Source organism: Colobus angolensis, unplaced genomic scaffold (genome assembly GCF_000951035.1).
Source record: "Colobus angolensis palliatus isolate OR3802 unplaced genomic scaffold, Cang.pa_1.0 Scaffold3, whole genome shotgun sequence".
Lineage (NCBI taxonomy): Eukaryota > Metazoa > Chordata > Mammalia > Primates > Cercopithecidae > Colobus > Colobus angolensis.
This window is the reverse complement of record NW_012116265.1, coordinates 5082914-5085488: the sequence shown is the minus strand read 5'-3', so window position 1 is coordinate 5085488 and position 2575 is coordinate 5082914. Positions and strand designations below refer to the sequence as shown.

Here is a 2575-nt window from a genome sequence, read left to right as displayed (position 1 = left end):
AAATACAAAAAAATTAGCCGTGTGTGGTGGCAGGCACCTGTAGTCCCAGCTACTTGGGAGGCTGAGGCAGAAGAATGGCGTGAACCCAGGAGGTGGAGCTTACAGTGAGTCGAGATTGCGCCACTGCACTCCATCCTGGGCGACAGAGCGCTGTCTCAAAAAAAATAAATAAATAAATAAACAAACCATAGTTCTTCAAGAAGCTGACTCTAGGCGTTATAGACAGACCTGGTGCATGAGGAAGAAAATCACAGGAAGAAAGCATAATAGGAAAAAAAAAAGTCGAAGCAAGCAAAATAAATAAATAAATAGAATAAGCCACTAAGCCAAGCAAGGAGGCACACGCCTATAATCCCACCTACTCAGGAGGCTGAGGCAGGAAGATAAGTAGAGGAAAGAACTCCCAGACCAGCCTGGGCAACACAGCAAGACTCCATCTCAAAAACACAAGTTTAAAAAAAAAATTAGCTGGGTGTGGTTGTGTACCTACAGTCCCAGCTCTTGGCAGACTAAGTCAAAAGGATCACTTGAGCCTAGGAGTTTGAGGATGTATTGAGCTATGATGGTGCCAATGTACTCCAGCCTGGGTGATGGAGTGAGACCCCATCCCTATGAAACAATAAATGCAAGTAAACAGGGACTGGTTACTGAGGCCTGCTGTTCTGGTTTTCTTTCTTCTTCTTGGGCAGTTTCATCTCAGTTTCCTTCCAACACTCTCCCCTCCTCTAATGTACCATAAGGGGTCGGCAATGTCGTCTTTTTCTCCCCTGGAGAGCCTCATACCATCTTCTGGCTTTAATGAACTCACTTAGGCTGATGCTTCCCAATCTCTTCCCTCCAACCTGGATCTCGTGCCTGAACTCCAGATCAGCAGATCCATCTGTCTATTCAACACCTCCAACTGGCATCTCAAACACCTCAAACTCAGTATTTCCAAAACCGAGCTCAGGACACGCTCCTCCTTGCCCCTAACAGATCTGCACTTCCTTTCACGTTTCCTCTCTGTTATAGCCCCACCATCTACTGAAAACCTGAATATCAACCTGGACCCATGCTAACCCCTGCCTATTACTCGGTAGGTCCTGAATATCTCCAGATTCCAACCACCTCTCTCCAACCCTATCCAACTCCAGGTGGCTACCATCTGTACCTGAACCACGCCCTTCGAATCATTCTCCAAAGGGCTCACTCTTCCCAGAAACAAATGTACCACACCTGTTTACACCCTTCATTAAACTTCCCCGCTACGCTCAGGATAAATCCAAATCCTTTAACAAAAAATCCTCATTTGCTGCCTTTACAGTCAGCCTTTCCTCCACGCACTTCAGACTTCAGGTAGAGCAGCTCCCTCTGCGTCTTTGGCCCTGTGCAGTTCTCTTTGTTGGAACTCTTCCAGCCCCTGATAGGACTCCCTTGCCCCATCCTCAGGTCACAGCTCAGAATCAACTTCCCTGAGCAGCCTTCCCTTTGCTGCACCTCCGTCTGGCCTATGACACAACCTCTACTTCCCTTATCACAGCATGCATCATGCCTGTTTTCTTATTGGCAACAACACTGGGGTGAGCTTCCAAGTATGTATGTGCTTGGCACTTAAGCGTGTTCAGTACTGAGTTATCATATAAGTGACTGGATGGTCACCAGGAGCAAAGTTCATCTATTCCTGACTTTTTAGGTGGAATAACCAGTTTCTCTAACTTTCCCTTATCCCAGAACCAGGCAGCCAAAGGTAGGGAGGGTCCTAGGTTTAATTAGAGACCTTTCTTCACAGGCCTTGCATAACATTTTAAATTTAAGACATTATATGGATACATAAGTACTCCATAACTTCCTACCAACTAGATTAGGGGTTTCCTTGGCAAACCTCCCAATCAGTACTCTAACAGTTAGTTGAGCTTATGGCCTTATGCTACTCTGAGAATTAGGTGTCACAGTCATTCCCATGCTTCAGATGGAGAACCAGGGCTCAGAGATATCACATAACTTGCCCAAGGTAATAGAAGCAGATGGTAAGGAAACTAGAACTCAAACTGAGTTCAGGTAATATGTCTCCAGAACCTTGATCTGACCTATAAGAATATAGTCAATGAATTTTCTGTTTACTCAATGAATGTTGAAAGAATGAAGTCAGGAGCAGGACATGGTGGCACATGCCTATTGCGGGAGGATCACTTGAGCCTAGGAATTTGAAACCAACCTGGGCAACATAGCTAGACCTTGCCTCTAAAAAAATAAAAATGAACAAAAAAGAAAGAATGAAGTCAGTAAACTGTACTAGAGATAGGGATGACCTAGTATATATCACAGGGGGTATATTAGAAAATAGAAATTTGAACAACCCAGAGTGTATTCACATTTGATTCTGGATTACGTTTGGGGGGAATATAAACATATTCAAAATAAGAACCATTAGTTATTATAGGGCACCCCAAGGGAAGACTTCTTGCTCTAATCTATTCCTGCTTCATGAGGAGGGAACCTACAGGCTCAACTCAGACATCCCAGCCAGGGACACACAGTGAGTGGCCAGTGGGCTAGAACACACAGCCAGCATGCCGAACAGAGAAGCCTGCAGTGT

The 2575-nt window shown here is 45.0% G+C and overlaps 1 protein-coding gene across 2 annotated transcripts in view; it reads right to left on the bottom strand.

The window, feature by feature from the left end:
* The window catches only part of PTPN21 (protein tyrosine phosphatase, non-receptor type 21), a 93579-nt gene that overhangs the window by 89117 nt on the left and 1887 nt on the right, over nucleotides 1-2575 (bottom strand). Inside the window, exon 2 of one of the 2 annotated variants that reach the window (XM_011949452.1) lies at nucleotides 487-609. The exons of the other annotated variant lie outside the window; for it this stretch is intronic. The gene's annotated coding sequence lies outside the window, so the exon portion shown is untranslated. The remainder of the gene's footprint in view (nucleotides 1-486; nucleotides 610-2575) is intronic. 2 annotated transcript variants of the gene reach the window in all.